This window comes from Arachis hypogaea, unplaced genomic scaffold, assembly GCF_003086295.3.
Source record: "Arachis hypogaea cultivar Tifrunner unplaced genomic scaffold, arahy.Tifrunner.gnm2.J5K5 arahy.Tifrunner.gnm2.scaffold_99, whole genome shotgun sequence".
Classification (NCBI taxonomy): Eukaryota; Viridiplantae; Streptophyta; class Magnoliopsida; order Fabales; family Fabaceae; genus Arachis; species Arachis hypogaea.
Window position 1 is genome coordinate 1,162 of NW_027255509.1, and position 13,848 is coordinate 15,009.

At 40.6% G+C, this 13,848-nt stretch overlaps 1 non-coding gene across 1 annotated transcript; it reads right to left on the bottom strand.

Annotated features, from left to right (window-relative positions):
- Positions 1-9,238: 9,238 nt before the first annotated feature.
- LOC112798635 (small nucleolar RNA R71) lies at positions 9,239-9,342 on the bottom strand. Its single transcript, XR_003200238.1, has one exon. It is a non-coding gene; the product is annotated as a small nucleolar RNA R71 (small nucleolar RNA).
- Between the last annotated feature and the right edge of the window lie 4,506 nt (positions 9,343-13,848).

Sequence of the window (13,848 nt, forward strand, 5' to 3'; positions counted from 1 at the left end):
TCTCAAAAGTATACTTAACAGACACTATATTCTCCTGCCAACAAAGAGGAAAAGAAGGCTCCCCACTCTCATCTAGAAAGAAAGGTCGGACGTCTCCAACAGCCCGGACCTTGAAATAAAAGTTCTTAAAATCGTGAAAGGACTCATCATACAGGGTACAAAACTTTCTCCCCTGGTTAGCCCTAAAAGAGACCCAGGACACCTTCCCTCCACCCGAACCCGGCTTCGTCAACACAAACAAATAGGAAAAAGAGAAATAGAGGGAGAGACACCCAAAAATTGACACAAAAGTTGGAAAGCTTAAAAATGCCAAGAATTCGGTGAAGCTGCGTAGGGGCAAGGTTACAAGACCATAACACCCGATCCAGTCGGTAAAAGGAAGTCGGACACTCAGCTAGAGAAAAAGCAATCATAAGCATAAAAGAAGAGCTTCTCGGAACTATCTAAGGCGGGAAGCACACTCTCTCCTCGAAATCCGGGCTACTAACTCATATCCTCTCAGATTCTCTATCTTCACATATGCTACATTGCCTACGAAACCTAGCTAAATACTCAGATCTACCACAGACGGGACTCTTAGAGGAACAGGGTCTACCCAACCAAGACCACTCGGAATCCTGGTCGACATCGCTTGAAGAACCTTTCGAGACATAAAAATTCTTGCCTACAAAGAAGAATACAACAGCAAGCAAAAATCACATAAAGGCAGACAGCAAAAAACCCATTCAGCAAAGGCGAGAAACCAAGCTCTTTTAGAAGAGAATACAGAAACCCGAAAAAGAGAAAAGAGCCCCCCCCCCCCCACATACAAACAACCAAAGCAATGGCGGCGACTCTTTTCGGGGCAAACCCAGGCATAGAAGAAAAAAGAAACAGAAGCATATGTGCGCAAAGAAAATGAAGACGAGAACAAACCTGGAAGAAAGGAAGAAGACGACGAGCTCCGATGCAAGGAGAACGAAAACGGCGGCGCAGAGGAAACCCCGGAAAAACGCACAGAAAGAATCGGAGAAAAGAACAAAGAAGGAGCGGCGCTCGAAAGAGAGGTGGCGAAAACTCAGAAAATGGAAAGGGAACAGAATAAACGAAGAAAATGAGGAAAGGGGCAAATAAATAATGCCTTCACAGAGCCCGAACGGAAATCGAGGAGAAACGGTAAAAAGCAATAAATGCTGAAAACGGCCATTTTTTGAAAATTTTGAACTATGCCCGAGCTCGACCTCTCAAAGGACGAACTCGGGCAGGGGCACTGTTCATACCCTGACCGAGCTCCCCCAACTCGGAAGTTCATAGAAAGGTCCGACCTCGTCCCAAGGCCCACGCCTGAGGTCGGACCTCGGACAAATAAGCTAAGAAAGGCCCATCAGAAGGAACGAAGCCCAAAACCTAAAGGCCGAAAAGGCCTAAAGAAAGGCGGTTCCACAAAGATAGGGATAAAACTCCCAAAAGATAAGATAAGATAAGAATATCTTATCCAGGGAAGATCACGACCAACTACTATAAATACACTGGAGCACCCAGGTATAACTCATACTCTAATTCTACTCGATATCTGCTTGGGCCCATGCTAACTTAAGCATCGGAGTGTCATTGCAGGTACAACCACCAGCCGCTCGCACATCAAGCTCGGGTCACAGCACCCTCACCTCGGGTCTTGCCAGACGACCGAGCTACACGTTTCAGGTAACCCCGGAACAGAATCCAAAAATCATAAAGTTGAATCCTAGATCCAAGGAATTTTAGCAATTACAACTACAACTTGAAATTGGAAAAGAAAACCTATTACATGAACAAAGTGGAATGAAAGTTGCAATGGATCTCACCAAAGAATGGGTAGAAATCCAAATTTTGATGAAGAAGAACCTAGTAAGAACTTGAGTCCTCTCTCCCCTTCCCCAAAAATATCTCTAAAACTAGAAAATGAATTAAGTGTCTTGACTCTTGCTCCCCTAGTCCTCTTAAGACTTTTCCCGCCAATACACTCCTCAAAAGTTCAGATCTCTAACCAACTCCACGCCTGAGTCACGTGACTTCTAAAAAAATCATATTCGAACATCGGCGCGTACGCGCAAGGTACGCGCACGCGCCATGGATGCGGTTTTAGAGTGTACGCGGAGGCGGGACGTACGCGTGCGCGTCCATGAGAATCCTGGCTTAGCCGCTACTCAAGCCGGCTCGTGGCTTGGCTTTTGGTCTCGGCTTCACGTTGCTCTTATCCGCGCGGGCGCGTCAGGTGCGCGCACGCGCCCTTGCGGAATTTCCAAAGCTTCAATCTCATGCTTCCTTCCCTTGCACCCGTCTTCCTTCTCTTTTCCTGTCCATTCCTACTCTATATCCTGAAACCACTTAGTGCACAAGTCACGGCATCGAATGGCATCAGAGAAGATTAGAGATGTATCTATTTTAGTGCAAATAAGCATGTTTCATTCATGAGACAAAACTAGGAAAGGAATGCAAATCCTTGTCTTTTCATGCAGAAAGTGTGTGAAATCATTGATAAATCCTTTGAAATTAGCACAAGATAAACCTCAAAATGGGGTTTGTCAACCTCCCACACTTAGATTCTAGCATGTCCTCATGCTTAGGAAGATGCAAAGAAACACAGAAGACCGAGGAGTCACAAACGTATAGGACTCACGAAATGCAACCTACTTATATGCATGCAACTACGACTAGTGCTGTTATCTACTTGGTTGGGAACAAATCAGCTTCCTTATGACATATGCGAGCATATGGGACACGATGGTGGTCAATGCATAGGACTTGCCAATTTCTAAGTATCAAATGCAATATATACAACCTTGCATGAGGAATGCTCGCAAGAGCCGGGAATCAAGGGATTGAGCATCGAACCCTCACCGGAAGTATTTGCGCTCTGGTCGCTCAAGTGTTTAGGGTTGATTCTCTCAATTCTCCCCTAATCATGCTTTCCAAGATTTGTTCTTCTTCTAACAATAAACATATATTTCATGCATGCATACATCTATCATGAGGTCTTCTCCTTAGGATGTAATGGGGCTAGGGTCAAGGTAGGATCATATATGGCTAGTGGACTTAGGAATTGAATCTTTGATTAACTTAAACTTTTCCACCTAACCTATATAATGACCTATTCAATTAAGTACTAATCTAACTACCCATTCCTCACTTTTCACATACTCATGTATTTTCCATCCATTTCACAATACTTATGCATTGATTTTATTTGAACTTTACTTTGGGGGCATTTTGTCCCCTTTATTGCTTTTCTTTTTCTTTCTTTTCTATATTTTTTTTCTTTTTTTTTTTCACTTTCATTTCTTTTCTTTTCATTCTTTTCTCTTTTTTTCTTTCAAACTATATGCAAGAACATCAATGCATAAGGTCTATACATTTAATCAAGACATGAGTATGTACCCAATTCCTCAATATTTCTAATAACAATACAAAACTACCCTTTTATTCACCCAATGTCCCAAGGTTCCCACACTTGAATGATACTCACATACACTAGCCTAAGCCAATCAAAGATCCAAATTAAGGACTTTCATTGTTTTCCGCTTTAAGGCTTGTAATGTGCTAAATTAAAGAACAAGTGGGTTAATCGTAGGCTCAAATTGGTTAACAATGGAAGATAAAAGGTAGGCTATTTGGGTAAGTGAGCTAATGAAATGATGGCCTCAATCATATAAATGCATGAATACACAAAATAATGGACATAAAGAATGAAACAAAGCAAAGATTACAATCATAGAAAGAGAATAATGCACACAAGAAGAAAAGTAAGTGTTGTAAGATGTAACCACACCATTAGGCTCAAAACTCACTTGCTTGTGTTCTTAGCTCAAAACTATGTTCCAAAATATAATTCTTCATGCAATTTTGGCATCAAGGCATTTAAAATTTGCAATGCCCCACGGTTGTCCCAAAGTATTGGTTTCCTAAGAAAGAATTTCATTGTTCCAACCAAGTAAACTTATCATGCGAATGGTGCCAACTAAGACCTAATCATGCAACCTATCCTAATGTATTCAGATTTATTCAGATGTTACCTACGGAGATCGGTCGGCCGACCTCCCCACACTTAAAACTTAGCACGGTCCTCTGTGCTATAGGTTAGGCGCAGTGGTCGGTTGAGCTCCGAGTGTCCCACATCTCCGATGTCATCGCTCTCTCCGCTTGAAGTTGCGGTAGATGTGGAGATATCGGGTTCCTCCATAGGTGGGGTGACTATGCTTAGAAGTCTCTTCACATGAGCATAACGGCGTTTGTTGCGCCGCTCATAACGGTCCAATTTCTTGTGAAGGTCTTCAAGGCGTTGGGCGGCCGATTTTTGTGATGTAGATGAACTGGTGGTGTTGCGAGTTGGTGTGGGTAGTCCGATGTCCTTGGTGGCTTCCGGAGGCTTGAGGCATCTCTTGGTCGGAATTATATCACCATCGACAGGAATTGAAGTTCTCCTATCTTTAGCCTCTCGGTTGACGCCGGCTTTTGCAACCAATTCTGTCACCAAAGCGGGGAATGGTAGATTGCCTTTGGCATGAATGCGCCCCATGGATTGGCGGATGGCATGCGGAATGTTGACTGGCTTCTCGGTTAAGATGCACCATATCAATAAGGCCAACTCGGCGGTGATGGATGACCCATGTGTACTTGGGAGCACATAGTGAGCTAGAATTTGGGCCCATGCCGTGGCTTCTTGAGTGAGGTGGCGGACATCTAAACCCTTAGGTCTTTGCTTTATGGTCCCCCGAATCCAATATGCGTCGGGTAAAGCAATGACGCGGAGGATCGCGCTCCAATCGAATGCACGGTCATCGCATGTAGCCAAGACTTCTTTGTAGGCGTCATATACATCCGTTGATGGTTCAATCCCAAGGACTTCTTGGATGGTTTCCACTGTGACCGACACTTGCTTTCGGCGCACAAATATTGATGTGAGAAGGGGAGAGTGGTAGTTGGAGTAAAATTCCACTACCCATGAGAGATTGGCCTCCTTTGGTTGCCTCAAGAGGAACCTCCATTGCCTCCGGTCAATGTGTGGCATCACAATCGGACGAAGGTGAGCCGGTAGGACTAGGAGGGGTTCCGGATGATAATTTCTTTCGATCATTCTTGAGTAAACAAGTTTGCAGTAACGGTTGGGAAACTTGTTCGAATCCTTAGGAGGGTTGTCCTTCTCTAAAACATCAACGGGGCCCTTAGTCTTCCTTAAGAGTGGCTTGGCCGTTAAGTCGTGGTGCGCTTTATTGGAAGTTGGCTTCTTGGGGGCGTTCCCTTTGTTCTTTTTGATGAGCATCCTATGAGAACAAAGAAAGGGAAAAAAACATCAAACCCAAATAATTGGAAGTAAATGTGATTATACAATGAAAAGTTATGCCGTAGAATATGGGTATCTGATGAGCGGATAATTTATACGCTTTTTGGCATTGTTTTTATATAGTTTTTAGTAAGTTTGAGCTACTTTTAGGGATGTTTTCATTAGTTTTTATGTTAAATTCACATTTCTGGACTTTACTATGAGTTTGTGTGTTTTTCTGTGATTTCAGGTAAATTCTGACTGAAATTGAGGGAATTGAGCAAAACTCTGAAGAAGGCTGACAAAAGGACTGCTGATGCTGTTGGAATCTGACCTCCCTGCACTCGAAATGGATTTTCTGGAGCTACAGAACTTCAATTGGCGTGCTCTCAACGGCGTTGGAAAGTAGACATCCAGAGCTTTCCAGCAATATATAATAGTCTATACTTTATTCGAAGATTGACGACGTAACTTGGCGTTGAACGCCAAGTACAAGCTGCTGTCTGGAGTTAAACGCCAGAAAAATGTCATGATCCGGAGTTGAACGCCCAAAACACATCATAACTCGAAGTTCAACTCCAAGAGAAGCCTCAGCTCGTGGATTGATCAAGCTCAGCCCAAGCATACACCAAGTGGGCCCCGGAAGTGGATTTATGCATCAAATACTTACTCATGTAAACCCTAGGAGCTAGTTTATTATAAATAGAACATTTATCTATTGTATTAGACATCTTTTGACAGTTTAATCTCTTGAATATTCGGTCACTTGATCATGGAGAGGGCTGGCCATTCGGCCATGCCTGAACCTTTTACTTATGTATTTTCAACGGTGGAGTTTCTGCACACCATAGATTAAGGGTGTGGAGCTCTGCTGTACCTCAAGTATTAATGCAATTCTATTATCTTTTATTCAAATCTCTCCTATTCTTATTCCAAGATATTCATTCGTACCCAAGAACATGATGAATGTAATGATGAAAGTGACGATCATTATCATTCTCCCTTATGAACGCACGTGATTGACAACCACTTCCGTTCTACATGCAACCGAGCTTGAATGTGTATCTCTTAGATTCCCCAACAGAATCTTCGTGGTATAAGCTAGATAGATGGCGGCATTTATGAGGATCCGGAAAGTCTCACCTTGTCTGTGGTATTCCGAGTAGGATCCTGGGAATCCGGAAAGTCTCACCTTGTCTGTGGTATTCCGAGTAGGATTCCGGTAATGAATGACTGTGACGTGCTTCAAACTTGCAAGTGCTGGGCGTTAGTGACAGACGCAAAAGAATCAAGGGATTCTATTCCAGTAGGCGCAGGAACCAACCAGTGATTAGCCGTGCTGTGACAGAGTGCGTGAGCGTAGTTTTCACTGCGAGGATGGGATGTAGCCATCAACCATGGGTGATGCCTCCAGACGATTAGCCGTGCGAGTGACAGCCGCATAGGATCATTTTCCCGAGAGGATTGAAAGTAGCCATCGCTGATGGTGAACCCCTATACACAGCTTGCCATGGAAAGGAGTAAGAAGGATTGAGTTGAAGCAGTGGGAGAACAGGCGTTCTTGAGCCATACAGTATCTCCATTCGCTTATCTGAAATTCCCACCAATGAATCTGCATAAGTATTCTATCCCTTTTATTATTTGCTTTTATTATTTGATTTTCTAAATTCCATTTGACCCTATGATTCCACTCACTAACTGAGATCTACAAGATGACCATAGCTTGCTTCATACCAACAATCTCTGTGGGATCGACCCTTACTCACGTAAGGTTTATTACTTGGACGACCCAGTACACTTGCTGGTTAGTTGAACGGAGTTGTGAGCTTCTCTAACAGTGCCTGAAACTCTTTTATCACAATTTTGTCCACCAAGTTTTTGGCGCCGTTGCTGGGGATTGTTCGAGTATGGACAACTGACGGTTCATCTTGTTGCTCAGATTAGGTAATTTTCTTTTCAAAAACTTTTTCAAAAATTTTTCTTTTATTTATTCGTTTTTCCAAAATATTTTCGAAAAAAAATAATAAAAATACAAAAAAATTAGAAAATCATAAAAACCAAAAAATATTTTGTGTTTCTTGTTTGAGTCTTGTGTTAATCTTTAAGTTTGGTGTCAATTGCATGCTTTTAAAATTTTTCTTGCATTCTTTTCGAAAATCTCATGCATTCATAGTGTTCTTCATGATCTTCAAGTTGTTCTTGACAAGTCTTCTTGTTTGATCTTGATGATTTCTTGTTTTGTGTCTTTTGTTGTTTTTCATGTGCATTTTTGCATTCATATTTTCCATGCATTAAAGATTTCTAAGTTTGGTGTCTTGCATGTTTTCTTTGCATTAAAAATTTTTCAAAATTATGTTCTTGATGTTCATCATGATCTTCAAAGTGTTCTTGGTGTTCATCTTGACATTCATAGCATTCTTGCATGCATTCATTGTTTTGATCTAAAAATTTCATGCATTGAGTATTTTTGTTGTTTTTGTCTCTCATAATTAAAAAAATTCAAAAATCAAAAAAATTATCTTTTCCTTATTTTCTCCAAAATTTCGAAATTTTGGGTTGACTGGGTCAAAAATTTTTAAAAATTAGTTGTTTCTTACAAGTCAAATCAAAATTTCAATTTTAAAAATCTTATCTTTTCAAAATCTTTTTCAAAATCATATCTTTTTTATTTTGTAATTATTTTCGAAATTTTTAAAAAATTAATTTTCAAAATCTTTTTCTTATCTTTATATCATATTTTCAAAAATTAGCTAACAATTAATATGATTGGTTCAAAAATTTGAAGTTTGTTACTTTCTTGTTAAGAAAGGTTCAATCTTCAAATTCTAGAATCTTATCTTGTAGTTTCTTGTTAGTTAAGTAATTTTAAAAAAAAATAAATCTTTTTCAAAATATCTTTTTATTAAAATTTTTATCTTATCTTTTTATCTTTTATCTTATCTTCTTAAAAAATTTTATCTTTTTCAAAATTTGATTTCAAAATATCTTATCTAACTTCTTATCTTCTTATCTTTTTCAAATTTGATTTCAAATCTTTTTCAATCAACTAACTAACTTTTTGTTTGTTTCTTATCTTTTTCAAAACCAACTAACTACTTTTCCCTCTCTAATTTTCGAAAATTCTCCCTCTCTTTTTCAAAAATTCTTTTTGTTTTAAATTTTAATTTTAATTATATTTTGTCTTTGATTTTCGAAAATTACTAACCTCTTTTTCAAAAATTATTTTCGAAATCTTCCTTCTCTTTTCTTCTTTTATTTAATTATTTAATTACTAACACTTCTCTTCACCTCTCTTCATCCAAAAATCCGAATTCATCCTTCTTCATTCTTCTACCCCCTTCTTCTTCTACTAACATAAATGAATCTCTATACTGTGACATAGAGGATTCCTCTTTCTTTTCTTGTTTTCTTCTCTTTCATATGAGCAGGAACAGGGAAAAAGGCACTCTTGTTGAAGTTGATCCAGAACCTGAAAGGACTCTGAAGAGAAAATTAAGAGAAGCTAAATTAAATTATTCTAAAAACAACCTTTCAGAAATTTTCGAACAAGAGAAAGACATGGCAGCCGAAAATAATAATAATAATAATGCAAGGAGAATGCTTGGTGACTTCACAAAGCCAACATCCAAGTTTGATGGAAGAAGCATCTCCATTCCTGCCATTGGAGCCAACAACTTTGAGCTTAAGCCTCAACTAGTTGCATTAATGCAACAAAACTGCAAGTTTTATGGACTTCCATCTGAAGATCCTTATCAGTTTTTAATTGAGTTCTTGCAGGTCTGTGAGACTGTAAAGACGAATGGAGTTAATCCTGAAGTCTACAGACTCATGCTTTTCCCTTTTGCTGTAAGAGACAGAGCTAGAATATGGTTGGATTCACAACCTAAGGATAGCCTGGACTCATGGGATAAGCTGGTCACTGCCTTTTTGGATAAATTCTTCCCTCCTCAAAAGCTGAGCAAGCTGAGAGTGGATGTTCAAACCTTCAAACAAAAAGATGGTGAATCCCTCTATGAAGCTTGGGAAAGATATAAGCAGTTGACCAAAAGATGTCCATCTGACATGTTTTCAGAATGGACCCTATTAGATATATTCTATCATGGTCTCTCTGAATTTTCAAAAATGTCATTGGACCATTCTGCAGGTGGATCTATTCACCTGAAGAAAACGCCTGAAGAGGCTCAAGAACTCATTGACATGGTTGCAAACAACCAGTTCATGTACACCTCTGAGAGGAATTCCGTGAATAATGGGATACCTCAGAAGAAAGGAGTTCTTGAAATTGATGCTCTGAATGCCATATTGGCTCAGAACAAAATGTTTACTCAACAGGTCAACATTATCTCTCAAAATCTGAATGGATTGCAACATGCATCCAACAGTACTAGAGAGGTAGCTTCTGAAGAAGCTTATGATCCTGAGAACCCTGCCATGGCAGAGGTTAATTACATGGGTGAACCTTATGGAAACACCTATAACCCATCATGGAGAAATCATCCAAATTTCTCCTGGAAGGATCAACAAAAGCCTCAACAAGGCTTTAACAATGGTGGACGCAATAGGCTGAGCAATAGTAAGCCATATCCATCATCTTCTCAGCAACAGACAGAGAACTCTGAACAAAACACTTCTAATTTAGCTAATATAGTCTCTGATCTGTCAAAGGCCACTTTCAGTTTCATGAATGAAACAAGATCCTCCATTAGAAATTTGGAGGCACAAGTGGGCCAGCTGAGTAAGAAAGTCATTGAAATTCCTCCCAGTATTCTCCCAAGCAATACAGAAGAGAATCCAAAAGGAGAGTGCAAGGCCATTGATTTAATCAAAGTGGCCGAATGCACTAGGGAGGAGGAGGACGAAAATCCTAGTGAGGAAGACCTCCTGGGACATCCTTCAAGCAAGAAGGAGTTTCCTATTAAGGATCCAGAGGAATCTGAGGCTCATCTAGAGACCATAGAGATTCCATTAAATCTCCTTCTGCCATTCATGAGCTCTGAAGACTATTCTTCCTCTGAAGAGGATGAAGATGTGACTGGAGAGCAAGTTGCTCAATATTTAGGAGCTATCATGAAACTGAATGCCAAGCTGTTTGGTAATGAGACTTGGGAAAGTGAACCTCCCTTGCTCATTAGTGAACTAGATACTTGGATTCAGAAAACTCTACCTCAAAAGAAACAAGATCCTGGCAAGTTCTTAATACCTTGTACCATTGGCACCATGAGCTTTGAAAAAGCTCTATGTGATCTGGGGTCAGGAATAAATCTTATGCCACTCTCTGTAATGGAGAAGCTGGGGATCATTGAGGTACAACCTGCCTTGTTCTCACTACAATTGGCAGACAAGTCCATGAGACAAGCTTATGGAATAGTAGAGGACGTGCTAGTAAAGGTTGAAGGCCTTTACATCCCTGCTGATTTCATAATCCTAGACACTAGGAAGGAAGATGATGAATGCATCATCCTAGGAAGACCTTTCCTAGCCACAGCAGGAGCTGTGATAGATGTCAACAGAGGTGAGTTAGTCCTTTAATTGAATGGGGGCTACCTTGTGTTTAAGGCACATGGCCATCCCTCTGTGACAAAAGAGAGTAAGCATGAAGAGCTTCTCTCAGTTCAGAGTCAAGAAGATCCCACACAGTCAAACTCTAAGTTTGGTGTTGTGAGGCCACAACCAAACTCTAAGTTTGGTGTTAAGATCCCATATCCAAACTCTAAGTTTGGTGTGGACAACTATACAACATTGACCTGATCACCTTGTGGCTCCATGAGAGCCACTGTCAAGCTATTGACATTAAAGAAGCGCTTGTTGGGAGGCAACCCAATTTTATTTATCTAATTTTATTTTATTTTGTTTTAGTGTTATTTTTGTGTTTTATTAGGTACATGATCATGAGGAGTCACGAAAAAATCAAAAAATTAAAAACGGAGTCAAAAACAGAAGAAAAAAAAAATTTTCACCCTGGAGGTAGCGTAGACTGGCGTTCAACGCCAGTAAGATGCATCTGGCTGGCGTTCAACGCCAGAACAGAGCACCATTCTGGCGCTGAACGCCAGAAACAAGCAACAACCTGGCGTTAAACGCCAGGAATGTGCCTGGAAGAGACAAGTTGGCGTTAAACGCCAGCAACAAGCATGAAACTGGCGTTCAACGCCAGAAACATGCATTACATGGGCGTTGAACGCCCAGAACGTGCACCAATGGGCGTTTGAACGCCAGAATGATGCACGAAGGCAATTTACATGCCTATATGGTGAAGGAATGGTATTTCTTTTCACCTCAGGATCTGTGGACCCCACAGGATCCCCCTCAGGATCTGTGGACCCCACAGGATCCCCACCTACCATATTCCTACCTTTTCTTTTAATCCTAATCACACTCTCCTAATCCAAATCTCATTTCACTCTTCCCCATGTCACACTTCCCAAAAAAAAACCTTCACCAATCACCTCAATTCCTCTTTCCAATTACCTCATTCACCATTCACATCAACCCACTCTTCCCCATAAACCCCACCTACCTTCATACAATTCAAATTCATTTTCCCACCCATTCCCACCCAAATTGGCCGAACCTATACCCTCCCCTCTCCCTATAAATACCCTTCCACTCTTCTTCATTTTCACACATTACAAACCCACATTTTCCCACATAGCCGAACCAACTCTTCTCCCTCTCTTCCCTATTCTCTTCTTCTTCTTCTACTTTTCTTTTCTTTCTTGCTCGAGGGCGAGCAAAATTTTAAGCTTGGTGTGGTAAAAGCATAAGCTTTTTGTTTTTCCATTACCATCAATGGCACCTAAGGCCGGAGTATCCTCTAAAAAAGGGAAAGGGAAGACAAAAGCTTCCACCTCCGAGTCATGGGAGAAGGAGAGATTCATCTCCAAGAGCCATCAAGACCACTTCTATGATGTTGTGGCAAAGAAGAAGGTGATCCCCGAGGTCCCTTTCAAGCTCAAAAAGAATGAGTATCCGGAAATCCGACATGAAATCCAAAGAAGAGGTTGGGAAGTCCTAGCCAACCCCATGCAACAAGTCGGAATATTGATGGTTCAAGAGTTCTATGCCAATGCATGGATCACTAGGAACCATGATCAAAGTATGAACCCGAATCCAAAGAACTATATCACAATGGTTCGGGGGAAATACTTAGATTTTAGTCCGGAAAATGTGAGGTTGGCGTTTCACTTGCCTATGATGCAAGGAGATGAACGCCCCTACACTAGAAGGGTCAACTTTAATCAAAGGTTGGACCAAGTCCTTACGGACATATGTGTGGAAGGAGCCCAATGGAGAATAGACTCCAAAGGCAAGCCAGTCCAACTAAGAAGACTGGATCTCAAGCCTGTGGCTAGAGGATGGTTGGAGTTCATCCAAAGATCCATCATTCCTACTAGCAACCGATCTGAAGTTACTGTGGATCGGGCCATCATGATCCATAGCATCATGATTGGAGAGGAAGTAGAAGTTCATGAGATCATCTCCAATGAACTCTACAAAATAGCCGACAAGTCCTCAACCATGGCACGGCTAGCCTTCCCTCACCTCATATGCCATCTATGCTACTCAGCTGGAGTTATCATAGATGGAGATGTCTCCATTGAAGAAGACAAGCCAATCACCAAGAAAAGGATGGAGCAAGCAAGAGAAGCTCCTCACGGCCCTCAAGAAATGCATGAGGAAGCTCACCATCAACAAATTCCTGAGATGCCTCAAGGAATGCACTTTCCTCCCAACAACTATTGGGAGCAACTCAACACCTCCTTAGAAGATTTGAGCCATAATGTGGAACAATTAAGGGTGGAACATCATGAGCACTCCATCATTCTCCAAGAAATAAGAGAAGATCAAAGAGCAATGAGGGAGGAGCAACAAAGGCAAGGAAGGGACATAGAAGAGCTGAAGAACATCATTGGCCCTTCAAGAAGAAGACGCCACTAGAGGTGGATTCATTCCTTGTTCTTTATTTCTTTCTGTTTTCGGTTTTTAGTATTGTGTTTATCTATGTTTTGTGTCTTTATTTCATGATCATTAGTATGTAACCATGCCTTAAAGCTATGAATAAAATCCATTAATCCTTCACCTCTCTTAAATGAAAAATGTTTTAATTCAAGAGAACAAGAAGTACATGAATTTCGAATTTATCCTTGAATTTAATTTAATTATATTGATGTGGTGGCAATACTTTTTGTTTTCTGAATGAATGCTTGAACAGTGCATATTTTTGATCTTGTTGTTTATGAGTGTTAAAATTGTTGGCTCTTGAAAGAATGATGAACAAAGAGAAATGTTATTGATGAACTGAAAAATTCATGAATTGATTCTTGAAGCAACAAATAGCAGTGAAGAAAAAGCTTGCGAAAAAAAAAATGGCGAAAAAAAAATTAGAAAGAAAAAGAAAAAGCAAGCAGAAAAAGCCAATAGCCCTTAAAACCAAAAGGCAAGGGTGGCAAGGATCCAAGGCTTTGAGTATCAATGGATAGGAGGGCCTAAGGAAATTAAATCCAGGCCTAAGCGGCTAAATCAAGCTGTCCCTAACCATGTGCTTGTGTCATGAAGGTCCAAGTGAAAAG